The 16,530-nt window shown below is 40.2% G+C and overlaps 1 protein-coding gene across 1 annotated transcript in view; it reads right to left on the bottom strand.

The window, feature by feature from the left end:
• Positions 1 to 16,530, bottom strand: part of LOC118741023 — a gene marked incomplete at its 3' end in the record, with an annotated part of 120,271 nt that overhangs the window by 47,324 nt on the left and 56,417 nt on the right. Inside the window, 1 exon segment of the mRNA XM_036472811.1 lies at positions 7,607 to 7,666.

The following is a 16,530-nucleotide window of genomic DNA, read 5'->3' as shown; positions in this document are numbered from 1 at the left end:
GTGCTCATCAAGCGTCATTTTCCTGGATTAAAAGCCATCACTAAAACCAGAGAAATGCTTAATAAATATCACGAGGACTCTGCATCAGCAATTTCTATGACTAAGAGTTGGTTAACGGAATTTTGTTGTGCTCGTCAAATGTTCAGGCCACCCAAATGAAACTCGCAGGACAGAAATCGGTGATAAACATTTTACTAGCCGAGCGATGCTTGCCGTGATTAATCACTCGATCATTACCGGTACCAAGTGTCCACGTTAGTGGTGTTTGGCTACATTCGACCGCATTACAAACAAATTTTTGCACCGTTCTGTAAGTGTGGTTGAAACAAGGATCCATCAAACACTCAAATCAGTGGACTTAAACAGGTGAAAATGCACCAAAGAAAGCCTGGACGTATGTGACCAGTAAATATACAAACAACAGCTGCTCGAACGATTCCGGCCGAGGTACGTGATGTGATTCACATCTATTACTTTGATAAGGGGAAAAATTACGTGAATCCGTTCACGAATTGCTACCTCATCTAGCACGTTCTCCAGGTTTAGCAACCAAAACTGAAATGGTTGGATATTAAGATAATTGGGCCGATCACAGAAACAAATTGTTATCTTGAATACCAAAAGGTGACTCACCTTATGAACTGCGATTGTATCATTAATGTCGTGGATTTAAATAAGGCAAAAATTGTTCCTAACCTACGTATGCACTTTTAACAGTAGCACTAGGTCTTTTACTCATACAAAATAGGTATTGTGATTTTATTTATATTTCTTTATTCCACTTCTGAATGATGCGAAAATGTGCATTACTATCTAAATATTTAGTTTAATTTAACTGCACTAAAAATGTAAACATAAAATTCGACTTTTAGTGCATAAAAGATGATACTATATTAACTACTAAATATTAAATAAGACTTTAAACATACATTACTCACAAATAAAGACCTGGGATACTTTAATATAAAAGCTGCAAAAATCTTCAGGCCTGGTTTGGGTAATCGCCTTTCGAGCTATAATAAAATCATAACTGGCTACCGGCGAAATTTTTACTACCTTCTTCCCAGTGTCAATGTGTTCTGCTAGAGTAGTCAAAGAAGCGCGGGTGTTAAAGTAAGGCGTACGAATGCGTGTGGCCGTTAGATTACACCCAATCGTTACAACTTTTAACATATCATATATGTATATATGTACATATTGGAAAACCCCACGTAGTTATGAAAAATTCAGAATTTACGCACATACATATTGAACTAACGACATCATCCCGGTTGGTGTACCGAACACTCCAGCTCTACCGGCAATTGCCTGGCTGACTAGCCACCATGCCATTATGCACTCGAACAACATTTCAGCCCGCTAGCGAACTTTTTCATAATTTTTTGCTGCGTGCTCGAGCGCCTTATCAATACTTGCAGGCAGGCCGCTAGCCAGGATGGCACCCTGCGCTCCATACGCTTTGTCTACCTGTAGACACAAAACCAATCAAGAGACGCGCATCAGCAAAAATCACGTCAATCCACGGCGGCAATACCAACGGCTGCCGGTAGTCAGTCGCAGTTTTCTGCAATTGTTAGTGCTACAATCCTTTGCCAAAGTTCAGCTACTCACCATTGCCGCATTTGATCAATTTTTTTATTCTGCACACACTCTTATTGCACGTTTCTCTACGCATGTAAATTTCATTTCGTTTTGTTGTGTTTTGTCGTTTTTGTGCTAGGTTTGTTGATCAATATTCCTGCTGGTCCGCTGATTCATTGCTGTCCATTGGTCGCCTTGTATTTTCCACTTTAATATTGTATTTGCGACAGCAGGCGTGCGTGTGTGCGCTTTGCATTATGCGCGCGCGACTCCTTTTCTGCCTGCTAATATCTTTCCTATACCATTGCTTTTACGTTAGTCTTTACTAGCCCTATTTTGATTATTATTGTAGACTTTTCTTTAGGTGGTGGTTAGGTGCGACGCTTTCATTGCTTTAGGTTACTCATACGCCCAGTGGCTATACTTGTAGATATAAATCCTCACAACAATTGTACACTTTAACTGACGTCTGTTGACGGAACTTATAGTCGTTTAGCTAATTCAGCATTGTCGCAAAGTACTTCACATTTGCTGTTTTACTCTATTCGATAAACTGAGCTCTTGTGTAAATGAACTGCATTCAAAGTCTAAAGTGATTAAAAGGGAAATTTTGATTGGTTCTTTCTTAAGGAACTTACAAGTCGTCAAACGAGGGAGATTTCATATCCTAATCAGCGCAATCGTATGTAGCTAGGTCAATAAACTTTACCTAAACTGCAAAGGGAGATTTGAAAGAAATTTCTTGGGATAAATCGACGACGTCATATAAAAAAGTGCATGACCGAAATTCCTAAAAGCTCCTGCTGTACGGCAGAGTAAAACTACGAGAAAGCCTTCTCTGAATTCGAAAGCCCAAGAGCAGAAATTCTTGACTTCTTTTGTCTTGTGGAGATTTTAATACCCTAGACATGAAAAATAAATATTGATATGCAACCAATATATGTATTTACATAGTTGAGTATTGTTGAGGAGGGCAGGTGTGATAAAAGAAAGGTCCGGATGGCACTAAGAGTAGTAAGTTAACGTCTTCTTGTGTTGTGTTGTGCGAAAAGGAGAGGATACGAAGATAAGACATATGAGTGGTTGAACGGCAAAGCCTAAAGGTTTATGGTAGAAAAATGTTGCGTTCTGTTAGCGGCTCTTTTTATACCCGAAAGTCTCTCAAAACTTATGGCTTCAAAACAAGCTCGCGAAAGCTGTGCAACCGACTAGCAGATGCTGAAATTAGTACTCTTTACCACTCTTTTGCGGTTGCTGCAATAGGACATTAAGTTGATGTTGAACCTCTTGGCATGAATTTTAATCGGAAAATGGCCAGTTAGAGCTCACACCAGTAGAGAGAGATGTGACTCATTCACTTTTAAGAGCTCCCTTGACTGCCGTCGCTCAATCCGTGGTCGGACAGACGTAGCCACCTTGCATTCCAAGGGTTTTCTGAGTTGACTAAAATCTCATCGACTGTAGCCAGTAAAGACCTGCATCCTTTTCGGCTACCTTTACTTGAAAAGCATTGCACTGATCTGGGAGCCTAAATTTGCCATTGATGGAGAGTTCTTCCTTCCACCCTACTTCGATCGAATGGTAAAAATTTGTTCACGGGTTCATGGTTACAAATACTACACCCATCCTTTTTTCTTTCCGAAAGGGCTCTGAGTGTTGAAGAATCCTCTTGGACCTAGCGCTAGTAGGACATCTTATACATAAATAGGCAAACATGTTTTCTTTACACCCCTCTTAAAGCTAAACTATACTTCTAAGGTATAAAGAATTATATATCATCAGAAGGGTATTTTAATGCTGATATGGAGAAAATTACTCAAATTTCAAAGTAGTTTAATATAAAGCGAAAAAAGTGATAGAGATGAAGACAGACAAAGAAAAGAATATAACTGAAGCATGAGAAATGTTTTGTTATGTTATATTTTATTATGCTTTTTAGGTTGAGTTATGTTCTTTAATATTATGTTATGTTATGTTATGCTACGCTATGTTACGTTATGTTGTTGAACGCATTTCACCTCAACTCACCAGAGCTCTCTTGAACTCACCTCAAGAGACCTCACATCGGCTTCTCTCAGTTCACCTCAACTCCCATTAACCACTAGAATTTCAACCGCTGGCCGCGAACACTAGTATTATAAAAAAATTGGTAAAAAAAAGTTAATAAAAACATTTGACTTCTAGACTACTTCCCTATCCAAACAACACTTTATTAATTCAGCAAACCACCTGCATTTGATAGCAAACCAATGAAATTAGAAGTAGGGCAACAAAACCAAAATAATCAAAAGCATAAAAACAGTGTATGTATAGTATTGCAGCACTCGGCCAGGTTGCGAAATGTTCAAAAAACATGCAATTAAGTCGTTAATACTTCATCGGTTTAATTCCCTACACAAGCGCTCAAACCAATGACTAGCAGTCGAAGAGCGCTACACACCCATCCCCCTATAAGAAATAAATACTCAAACACCAAAAGGAATACGCCCGCATACGCGTAAGCACGCCGCTTAGTTTTATTAAGCGCCGGCGAACGAATGAAGGCAGGGCAAATTTGCACTGGGTGGAGATTGAAAGGATTAAAGCATTAGCGCGTGCGGACGTCCACGGATGAGCCGACTGCGTCATCAGTGTCGTGCCGTCAAATGAATGTTTGCTAAATGCAAAAATTATACCTACTTTAAATTTTTGGTAAGCAAACAACGCGAAACAAACGAAACAGAGGCGCATAGTCTGGCGCACCAGAAGCACTCGGCCATACATTTGCACAACAACCCAACTCCTAGCCGGGTTTGTGCTTCCTTTTAGCCAACAACGTGCGCACATACAACCACACGTTCACACGTACATACTCGTAGCCATTCGTTGTGTTGGTTATTTTCCATTTGTCTGTCGCGCGGCATCTATCAATTCATCAAAACTGAAACAGCGCGCGCGCACAAACAGTACACCCACACAGATACACACAGAAATTTATGTGCCCGTACGCAGCGAAATGCGGCAGGTGATAGGGTTTCATGTAGATAAAAATAAAAAATAAAAGTAAACATCAGCAACGGAAGCGGAAATGGAATTGGCAACTTTGTTAAGTTGACGCTGGCGAGGCAACTAAAAGGGTGGCCGTCTCAGAGTTGGTGGAGGGCAAGCAGGCCGCTGCTGCTGCTGTTGTAGGCAATATATGACTATCATAACTGTCTACTACTGCGTGTAGTTGTAATTTTCCTTGTTGTAGACGCTTGCGCCTGTTTGTTGTATAGCCTTTGGTATTTGGCGCCTTCTGTTGGTTGCCGTTTACTGTTTTATTTTTGTTCGCTTGTTTGTTGGTGTTGATGTTGACGCTATTTGCGAACAAACTGACAACACGATTCGCGCTGAGTTTTTGATTAGTTTCCCCGATATTTTTTTTCTTTTCTTTTTTCTGAGATGCAATTATGTTGCTAACGTTGCGCTCTCGTTCCTAATGGAAAATTTTCATTTTAAATTTAAATTTTAAAGGTCGAACGAAAATGTACTAGTTTCTTTATTTCAGGTATTTACTCCCTTCGTATTCGTCCCTTTGTCAAAGTGGTTTTCATCCAAAAGATTATCGCCCAATAAGCTTAACTTTCTTTGTTCAAAACTTTCGAGAGGTTCTTAGACGAGCAGGTTCGGGGTTTCTTCCCCGGCGATTGTATGTCTGAGGAAAAGCATGCATATCCACCGAGATGGCACTTCATGAAGTCGTTAGAACAGTCAAGCGGTCAGTTGAATTTAAATAGTATAATCTGGCAGTCTCCTCGACATAGAAGGAGCCTTTGACAATGTTTGGGTAGAAGCATATATGTAATACTTCTATATTGATAGTAAGCTAACATCTCAATGTGTAAGCATTCCGAAATCAAAGCGAGACAGTCTAGTACTGTTTTTGTCAATGTATTGTGTACTTGAATGCCGGTTTTGTAAATGTGTCGTGTACATGTTTATTTATAAACGTATGTGTTCCTTTTCTTTCGTACGTGTTTATTGATATATCTGTACCGTAGTGTTTTCGGACGGTACTAGCTCTTACTGCCAATATAGGAGTATTACATATATGGGTAGAAGCTATCCAAAAATCCCCAGGCTTAGCGTCGAGGAGTCTAAAAACGCATAGCTAAAGGCGATGCTTCGCAGCGTAACGATTTTAGCTGAACGCTAAAAAGGAAAGTTTGTAGGGGCACTTTTCAAAGTGGAGTAATCTCTCTAATTTTATGGCTTAACACCATCAACTCAGTACTACTCAAGCTCATCCAGGGGGAGTAAAAGTAGTGGCGTACGCTGACCATGTAGTGATTTTAGTTATTTCCATCTGTGGTGAGAAACATCTCCACGGAGGAAATGAGAACTTGTCCCACAGACGCACTCAATGTTATTACACACCTATTTCTTATAGACCTTCACATAATACACACCGCACGGGCATAGCAGCATAATTTCTCAATTGCCACCTAAGATGAGATTGGCTACCGATTACATACGAGTTTCACACACCTTTCGGGGTAATTTTTGCGTCGAGAGCCAACTGGGACGGCGAACTTGATACCTCTGACTGCATACATCATTTTTACACCGATGGCTAGAGAGAGCAGGCGTTTACTCTGAATCCCTGGGGTTAAGAAGATGACTCATGTGGCCGTGTACAACCAAAAGAGAAGACCCAATCTGACTAGGCAAGGCTTGTAGCGAGTTTCACTGGGCACTGGTCGATTGGCAGCCACGCGATAAGACTGGGCATCGCCTACAAGGAAAACTATTCGATATAAGTCTCTAAAAAATACTCAACTTTATCAACCACGCCGGTTGGTTTCAACATATTCAGTCGAGGTATATGGTACTAAAAAGGCACTTAGCTGCTAATTGGGCGTAAACTTCTTTCCACCACCATTCTAAAGGCAGTGTCACATGATTGGGCATTTGCCCAGAAATTTTACTAGGAACAAATTTGTCACCAACAGAGGCTGGCGTTCACAGACTTAAGAATGTGTCTTATCCATGCTAGGTATGAGCAGGATAAGTATGAAATTTTGATGAGCAACATAAATAATTACATCGACCTTCATTGTGTGTTTAGATTTCGTATTCTAGGCTGGGTCGCGAAGAAAGTACATCCACCAAATATTTGGTTTATAGAAAGATCAAAGCTAAAAATTAGATAGCTTGAGATTACATAATTGGCCGAATTTCAAAAAGTGTATACTAAGGATATCTTAACCAACCATTTTTTAACAGAGTTATATACAAAAGAAGGATGGATCCTTATTTAACGTAGTGCAACTGCTATACTGTATACACTTTGGAGGACCCTTATAAGTACACCAAATAGAGCATATGCCTAAAGTATTACTGGGCTGGCTACTATGCGAGGAATACAATAAATTTCGGGCTATTTTCATCACTTTTACTGATTTTCGCTTAAAAGCATTTCCACCGAACTCAGTTCGCTCTAGTGTTTTTAAGTGCTTCTAGGTCGGTCGGGTTGACGTTTTAGATAATGGATCTAATGTACTTGGGTTTCTCGAGTTTAACAATATCGTCACTTTCAATCTATCGTCCATCTGGTTTTCAGGGTTGTTTCCTGGATATCTGACTGCTCCTATACATGGCGTATGCTTTTTTTGGCCAAAAGCAGAACCCCCAAAAGATTTCATTACCCGTCCTTGTATGAGTCGCTTCTAGAATGCACTCTATGGATTTGTTTAGCACATTTCGCACAGCCAAACGTTGACTTGGCATCTCTCTACATATTGTGTTAATCACCTCCAAAGCATATCAAAATGTGTATCGGAGGATAGGAACAGTACAGCCAAACCGATTTTGAGTTATATTTTTGAAGCGCCATATTACAAAAATTATGTTTAGCATCTTTTTTTGGTATCTATGTTCGAAACATATTATTGGATCGTCCCAAATTGTGGTTTTTTCCACTCTTTTGTGTTTTTTTGAACCAAGTTCAATCAGTGATAAACTCGAAAATTTAAATGGAAAAAATAGATGAATAAAGACTTACGCTTAATCACCATTAAGTGTGTACAAGGATGAATTCATCACATCATTATAATTATCGTACCTGAAAGTAAAGAAAAAAGATATTTTTATTAGTCGCTTTGCAAAAGTTATTGTGATAGATAATTTTTATTATCAAATTAAGTTTTTAATGTTTTCCTCAAAATATAGTATAAGAAACTAAAAAAAGTAAGTCATTGCTAACAACTGCTGGTAGGGTGTTTATTAAATTACGTATTATATAATCACTTGCAATTAAATTTATTTCATTTAAGCGCCAAAAATAAAGCACGAAAAGTTTGTTTGCTCCTCCCAAACCAATAGAAACTCGGAAATTGTTAACATTAAACACAGTTCGTTGGCTACTGGCAAAAATAAAAATCTGAAAGCCGCAAAATAGTACAGCGATTTTCTTCTTCACTGCCTCGCTTCAAAGCAGCATTAGAAGAAGCAAAAAGAAGCCCACCTACCAATACTTTCTTACTATGGTTAAACGTCTACAAGCAGCACTTGAGTGGCGTCTTAAAATAGGCTACACCAAGAAGGCAGATGGAGGAGTGAAGCCGAATTTTGAAAGAAAAATAGAAAACAAGAAAACCACATTTCAAGCGCCAGCTAATAGCCTCCTCATTGGCTTCCTCGGTTGAGTTGCGCATACAATCTTGGCACGAAGCACGCAGCCGATGTAATTAAAATAGCTACTAAAGGTGACGATATTGTAAGTGAGCACACAAAAAAACGTCGTTAAATTTTTAAAGCACGATTTTGTGAGCATACGCCGGCGAAATTTTTTTCTTTTCATTTTCATTTACCACACAACATTGCTTTGCTTTGAAGTGCAGAGCTGCATTTGATGAAAAAGGAGGAGAGACAAAAAATATATATTCTATACACTTATTCAATTTGGCAATTATGTTTTGAAACAATGCTTTGTTGTCATAATTACGCGCTGTTCACTAAGCCATTCTACATGCCATATTTTCTTCACACGCGACACACACATACGAGTACAGCCATTCATCACCACCCCCCTCAGCATGTATGTATGTATTTCTAGCATATGCATAATTTCTTGTAACAACAATTGTGAAAGCCAATAAGCGCGCAACGCACCTCTCAGCCGTACATGCATACATACTCCACCCACCCGGCTGGCTGGTGGCAATAATTACTCATGTCGGAAATTGTCCTCTGATACACATACAAAGATGGTGCAAAGCGCGCCCACACAGGGATGCACCACAGGAAAGGTAGGCTGCTTTTCTTCGTCGCTTTGGCATTTTCAACGCGCGTCGACTGGCATTCGCTGGCCTCCGCTCCCTCTTCGAGCGAGCGCCTTGAATTAACGTAAGCCTCTGGGGTTTGAAGTTTAATGGTGGAGCTGAGTGACGGCGGCGGCGGCGATGCTGCTGATGGCGCAATACGCATTGAATTTTTCTTGCGCTTTGCTGTGCCCAATTTTTTCTTTCTTTTGCCCGAAAGGGCGCTTTTTTCCTGGGGTTGTGGATTGCTGGAGCGCAGCGTTTTAATTCTTCTGGGGCAATGCACAAATTGAGTTGAGCCGTTTGCGCCTAACGGTACAGGCAAGTGAGAGTGTGCAAGTTAAATGCCAATTAAAGACGTGAGTGCCGCAGGGTTGCCAACTTGGGTATAAATAGTATAGATGTGATTTTAAAATGATTGATGCAAACCAAACAAATTTAAATTAATTAAAGAAGAAGAATATATGAAAGAAAAATAAAAAATAATTATCAATTTTTGATCCGAAAACCCTTGTGAAAAACAATCAAATGTAGAAATCGGATTGGATTGGTAGTTTTGAAGTTTCCTCTTAGAAGTCTAACCAGTTTCAGAAATATTCCGGGCCTGCCTACCTGTCTTAGTTTGATGCTCCAGAGAAAGTACACCCATATTGATACCTAATGGTGCTTCCAGACTTGTATTGGGTGTGTAAACTCGGAACGCAGTAAATACTGGGTAGTGGTTCGAGGCTTTAAGAGAGGCCAGGCTTTTTGGCTAGAAAGAGAAAATTTGTTGCTCACAGGTTACCTAACCAGTCATAATTGTCAGCGCTCTCACATAACCCGGATTGACCTGACAATGTAGACGGAATGCCGTTGTTGTCTTGAAGAATAAGATAACATATGCTGTGTGATTGTCCAGAATTGACCACACCTCGACTGAAATATCTAAATCCATTAACTGTGAAATTTATTTCTTAACTACATATATTAATTCGGAACTGGGGCTCGTTAGGCAAGTGGGTAATAAAATAGACTTTTTAGTTCGCAGTGTCCTGTGATTTGTTACACCTAATCTTCTAATTAACGTGCTACCTAAAAGTCCGTAAACATTCCGAAAATTTGACAAATTCAGACGGTGAGTAAGTACCAACTAAACACCCAGGTCGCCCATATTTCCCATTCTTAGAAATTCGCATGCTCTGCTGTGTACCTGGCCAATCGTCTATTGCCCAGCGAGAGGGCTTATGTTCTGTTAGGTATCCTCAGCATACTTCATCATTTTCATAAATCGAGCGATGGTCAAAGTAAACGCAACAATTTTCATGACCAAATATTTATTAATTAAACTACTATTTGTTTTTGCTCTGAACTTCTTCTCAACATATGGGGGCAAGCATCTCAGGAGTACTACACTTGCTGACTCGGACCTCTTCTGCGCTGCTTATTTCCCGAAACAGAAATGTTCTATTTTCCAGGAGCCAGTATAGATATGCTGCCTAAGAAATTGTACGAATCAACGCCCATCCTAGCGACATATTGATATTGGGCTTATCGCTATCGACCTAAAGAACCTGATTGCAGATTGGCTGCCTAGAACGGAAACAAGTTTTGAGGGAGCGAGATCCATCATGCTTATCAACATTGCCGCCACTCAGCCTTAAACACACTACGTGAGACGAAAGATTCTGCTGCAATATTCATTTGGAGCCATTTGCCGGTATTTTAATCTCATATCCGATTGCAAAGGATTGAGATCCCAATCACTTTTATCAGATAATTCAACTTCGAGCTTGTGCGTATACTTGATCTCAACTTCACCATCTCCAGCCTTTTAGAAGTCTTATATCAACATGAGTTGAGGTGTGGAAAGTCCAGGAGCTTTTACAACGCCGTCTGGTCGTCGACTCTCAAATGGGACTAACGCGCCATAGAGGGAATGCGATGAGTTGGCAAGGAAAGGTAAGTTTCCGAGAAAATGCATGTCATTGTCAGGTTTTAAGTAGAAAATTATGAACACTTGGCAAGCCATTCATTCAATGCGTTGCTGAGAACTCACAAGTGGAAATAACAACAAAGTCTTTTGTGCTCAAGTGAGCTTTTTAACTTTGAAAGAGGCTGATAACTCTGTTTGGTATCACAGGGTGCGTACATTTCGAGAGGCACTCACCAACTATTCCAACCTAAACAGCATGCACATCAATATTTACTTGTATTCCTTCAAGAGTAGATAGCCTTAAGTGCTTTCCTTTCCTGTTTCTTCAGCATTCCTTTTGCAGACAAGGTTCGAGTCGAGAATAACTCCCTGAAATTTTGAAACATTTGACAGTTTAAAATTTGGATTGGGTTAGAAAACTGCCTGTTTCAAGGCATTTCGCGAAAAGGAATAGTTTAATTTACTGGAGATTATAATCAGGCCTTTCATTCCCAGAAACATAGCTTTGTCGTAAGGCAGAGATGGCAAAACTTCAGCGGCCATCGAAATGAAGCACAAACTCGTTCAGAACGATGCTCCAAAGCAGAGTATTTCGAAGTGCAGTTTTTCGTACTTCAGCTAAATACGTATTTCTAAGAAACCACTGATGTTTCTCCTACACAACATGTTACCGATACAGCGGATACTTATTCCATGAATTCAGCCCTTCAGCAACTAAAGTAAAGTGAATGAATAGCAAATTCCAGTTTGCTAAAAACGTCTTCCACATTCAGAAAGGCACTTTTCTGCTACACACAAACATTTTCGAGCTTTGTCCCAAAAAATGTACGCTTACGTCATACGAATAGGATATTTTCGTTATTCCTCTTCACTATCTTCAAACAATTTACCACAACTGCTACCGATATATATATATCAGACATCTGCAGCGGGTGCATGATTTTCGTGTATACTCGATCATCTAACAAAACCCGTTTTGCATCGTTCTCTGTATACGAGCAGAAGTATTGTTCGTTATCGACTGAGCTCAAGACGAACATGTTGGCCACAACACCCGATTGCTTTTCATACATACTTGATTGGGTTCGGGTGCTTTGCAGCTCAATATACCCGGGTGTTCGAGTTTCAACCCGAGTGTGCACAAAATTTTCTTGATTGGCTTATGACGTTTTTGTTTCTACAAAAAATGTTGCCTTCTCATCGCGGAGTTCTTAGTTTTTGTGCGTAGAGGGTAAAGAGAAGGTTGAATTTTTCGGTAGTTTGTTTAAGTGTACATTTAACCATTTCTTATATTTTTGCTCATACAAAATGCGGCATCACGACGCCTATATTCATTTAGGTATAAATGTGTGTAGATCGGCAATGCCCAAGCCCTATACACTCGGTGCACATTTATTTTTTGTAAAAGTACTTATGTACCTACATAGTTTTAGGCTGTGTTCTAATATATACACACACAGCTTTCCACGCGAAACTATACGAAAGAGATGCAAAAACATTTTTGTCTACTTCGCTTCTAATTTTTTCATTGCGTATGCACAAGCACAAAGCAACAACATTTTCGTATGCTTTGTGGGAACATATTGGCGCCAGTTACCTTCAGCGTAAATTTCTTTGTTGTCCTGCATTTTATCGCAATGTTCGGGTGTCCGTTTCATTGTTACACAAATTTTCGGGTTAGCTGCGGGTGTCCGAGTGTGGTGTTCGCTTGTGCTCAATTTATAGCGAGGGTGATCGAACAGACTCGTTCGTAACCAAAGCAGCTGTCGGGTATGCATCTCGATCGAACACATAATAGCCGAGTGTGGCGTTCGCTTGTGCTTGATTTTTAGTGAGTGTGATCAAAAAGGCTCGATCATACTCAAAGCTGTTCTCTGATATACATACAATACAAATGAACATACACACAAAACACGCCTGCTGCTACATGGTTTTGATTAAAAGTGCGTGCGCGCATTTTTGCAACTGCGTTTTTCGGCAACCCAAATTACAGTTGGCATAAACAACAAAATTACGTAGAAACTCAATGACCAGTTGTGCTAAGTAAGTGTCCACTCCGAATACAAAAATTCTCTCCGAGCAAAAACCCGTTTTTAGTGCGTGCCTCGAAATGTTATTCCTTCCTGTTTTTCCCGTGTTTCTTTATTATTTTTTCTGCTTTGCCGTTAGTCGTATTTTTCGGTGTGTATAAGCTTTCGTTGGCGCATACTGTTGTACGAAACGCACCCTAAAAATTCATTGGGGGCTGTTTTGGGCCATTGAACGATGGGCTGACGACATTCTTCGCCGGCTGGTTGGCTTGCTGATGTACTGGAATTTATTTCTCCCCAAAATGGATTTCGGTTAAATTGCATTAAAATCGTGCAGCATGAGAATACAGTACATTAAGAGAAGTTAGTGGCATTAAATTTTAAATGAATATTTGTGTTAAGACACTTATTTACTTAAGTTTTAAAGGGTACTTGCATATATACAAAAACATTTAGCATATATTTTCTTGGTCAGCATTTTGGTCTTCTTCCAAAGACCACCACCACCAGTCTCACCACGAACACTGCGGAATTGCAAAAAAAAACTTCGAGAGCGACTCTCTTTTGTCAGACCATTTGATACCGATGCTGGATCTTTATATCCGTTTAACGGAAGATTAGTCGGAGTGGAATCTTTAGAATTAGAGTCCGGGAAATTGATTTATGGATGAATCGAAATTTGATGGACGGGTGGGTGGAGGTGTCTTCTGCAAGGAACTCTCCACCAACCTCAAATTTAGGCATGTGGGAATATACTCCGATAGACAGGCAAAAGCGATATTACAGATAGCTGCTGGACCGAAGAACGATCATGGCAGTGCACTCGTGAGCGTGGCAGGACTCCATTGACCACATTTGGTTAGCTTCCGGAACGATGGGTGTCGTATGGCGAAAAACTTCTAATCCAAGATGTCTTAAGTACTTCTGGACACGTCTAAATCGGATGTGGTCTAAGAAGCTCTTAAAACTAAACAAGCTCCACTCTCGATACTACTGTGAGTTTTAACTGTCCATTGTCCGTATCGCATTTATCAGGTCAGGCTCAACAGCACCTCAATCTGGTATGTGTTACTTGCCGGTCCCGTTCACACAAACTTAACGTTGAACACCTTGAGTCTCACCTCACTTTATGAGGCTTAGGGAATAGATATTAGTCGCTCATAAAACTTTATTGTGGGCGCTCAGCTTTTTTCTATCGCCAACAGAAAAGCGGAAACGTGCGATCCTCCGCTCTTCTTTATCGTTGGTTGGGTATAGGCCGAATGTTGGCAATTCCGGGTCTGGTCTATCCGACTTTACTGGAACCAGGAACCAGAAAGACCGAGGCCTGCCAGCACCAAGCGTGGATCCACTAGTATACCAAATCGGGAAGCTTCCTAAATTATAACTTCGCTGGCATTTTGCTTGTGGATTAAACAACGGCCGATGGAGAATTGGTTTTTAAGGCACGCAATGACCTCGGAGGTCCCCTCATTTCATGCTGCCTATGTTGCGTAATCGCAAGGCACATCAGTTAGATAATCTAAAATGCCCCTCAACGTCGTGAGCTTCCTAACCGGCTATTGCTGGGCATCGAAAAGGTTATTGGACCGCTTCAGTGACACTTTGCAAAAAAGGAACCGCTTAGGGCCAAAAAGAATTTCGGCAAAAGGAAGAGTACTTCTTAATAAATACTTTCAGGTAGGACTATCCCAATAAGACCTTTCCATTGCAAACTATATATATTATAAGATACTTGAATAGTCCTGCCATTCAAGGACAAGGACAGATTGGAAGGTATGAGGTAAGTTAAATGAACAAACCAACGCTTTTAAAGCGAATGCCACGCCAGAGCCGATAAGAGCTGGCTAACTCATTACTCGGATTAAGAGATTTGGCTTCAATCTTAGTCCAAATAATAGAGGTATTTATTGCATTATTTAGAGGCCATTAATTGGACATTGAATTTGGAGCAATGCTCTACAGGGCCGGATTAAGAATGTGGGGGCCCGGAGCCGTTATACATGTTAGGGCTCCTTTTTGAGTTAATAATTACATACAATCAATTCTGAGGTATTAGTTCCACCATCCTACTGAAATTTCCATTATTTGGGTGAGTCGACAATCTCGCCAAAGCCAGGAGAAGCTAAGCTAGCTTCCGCAAGATGTATTGATGGTGCTGACAAATCTTCTTAATACCTAGCGGTCTTTTCTGGAATCTATGAAAAATTATTATTTTTTTATTCTTTCGTCATCACATGCGAGGGCCCTGGGCCGCGGCCCTCGTCGGCCCTTCCCTTAATCCGGCGCGGCGCTGATGGTCTGCTAAAAGTTTAGACGGAAGGAAAGCAGGTTTCTAATTAAATTGTTTTCGGGTCGGAAAGAATTCAAGGACTTATTTCCAGGCCCTCGTAGATTTTTTTTTATAATTTATTTTAAAATGTATGAATACTTTGTACAAAAGCTAGAAACAGCACTGCGCTTCAATCTTAAGGGTTGCAAGCAGCAACTAACAAATGCATAGAAACTTCGAAAGAGAAACGAGTGAATATAAGCACACTTTCCCCGGATATGCAATACGGAAGCTGCAAATGTTTGCTGTTGTTGTTGATAACGCTGCAGGCGCAAAATTGCCATAATAATATGACTAAATAACTTGTGCATGTATGTATGTATGTATGTATGTTTGCAAGCGAGTTTATCGCATAACATTTATTACTTTTTATTTTTGGTAGTACATACGTAATTTTCACGCCACTGCCACTGCCACTGATTCAGCAGGCAATGCAAGTAAACTGACAATTTGCTGGCGCATGCAACAGAAAGAATTGTGCATACATATATACCGAACAAAGCATGCAAAAAGAAAGTTCAAACCTCGCCTGCAGTGTGGTGAACAACAAATACAAAAACTACCAGCAACAACAACAAAAAAATATTAGAAAGTAAAATGCGCGCACTCGTGCATTCATGCAATCGCTCAAACACACACACATATGTATGCACATGCAACCCCTTCCCCTATTACTTGAAGGGGTTTGTGAACGTGTGTGTGTGGGGTAAGTAATCAAAGCAAACAACCCCCAGGCGGCGCGCCGTATTGCCATTGCCTGATAGTACTCGCAGATACTTTCTGCCACAGTCCCTTGGTGCCACTTGAAAGGCTAAGCGCCGCCACCGCTGCTGTTGTTTGTGCGACTGCAGGCAGCCTGATGAAAGCCTTTTCCCTCGTCATGGCGCGCAGGGCACCATACATACATACATACATTCATAGATAGGTATGTACATATTTGTGAGTTGTCTGATTGAATGCGCTGGCTGGCTGGATAACTGCCTGTCGGCCGCTACTGCAATGCAGTGTACTCGCGCCACCAGATTTTTGGCTAAGATTGGCAGGCAGGAGCTTATTGGCTGCGTCACAGTGTTTTAAAAGTATTAACGGTATTAGTCGAAAGAAGCTACAAAAAGAGCGTTTAAGGACTTTATGAGCAAATCGATCGTACTCCTTTAGTAACAAATGAAAAATTATTTAGGAATTATTAGCAAAATATTTTGGTTTAGTGTTGCCACTTATTTAAAAAATTAATTTGAAATAAATTGGGTGTAAATAAATTAATAATGGTACATATGTATATGAATATCGGTATCATATTCAAGAGTGATTAAATTCCCAAGTATTTTTACGGAGTTGCCACCTATCCAAAAATTTATATTATCTGAGTAGATGCGAAAATATATATGT

This window comes from Rhagoletis pomonella, unplaced genomic scaffold (genome assembly GCF_013731165.1).
Source record: "Rhagoletis pomonella isolate Grant_MI unplaced genomic scaffold, Rhpom_1.0 Rhpom_scaffold_00006, whole genome shotgun sequence".
Classification (NCBI taxonomy): Eukaryota; Metazoa; Arthropoda; class Insecta; order Diptera; family Tephritidae; genus Rhagoletis; species Rhagoletis pomonella.
The sequence above is the reverse complement of the archived record's forward strand: the minus strand, read 5'-3'. Positions and strand labels throughout refer to the sequence as shown.